The sequence below is a fragment of the Pogona vitticeps genome, chromosome 3, assembly GCF_051106095.1.
Source record: "Pogona vitticeps strain Pit_001003342236 chromosome 3, PviZW2.1, whole genome shotgun sequence".
NCBI lineage: Eukaryota > Metazoa > Chordata > Lepidosauria > Squamata > Agamidae > Pogona > Pogona vitticeps.
Window position 1 is genome coordinate 232,840,414 of NC_135785.1, and position 217 is coordinate 232,840,630.

Below are 217 nucleotides of genomic sequence, written 5' to 3' on the forward strand. Positions count from 1 at the left end.
GCCCAGGCAACCACTTCTTTTCAGCTAGATTTCAACATATTGGTTCCAGAAAGCAAGAAACTTATTGTGAATTTAAGGACATTGGCCAGGAAATGAAAAATCTTTGCCTACATAATATATGTCCTGTTGTTTGCTTAGGGAAAAGGAGAATCCATGCCACTGTTTAAGCTTGGTGGATGTTATCTGATTAACATTGCTTATATTTTCTTCTAAGCAG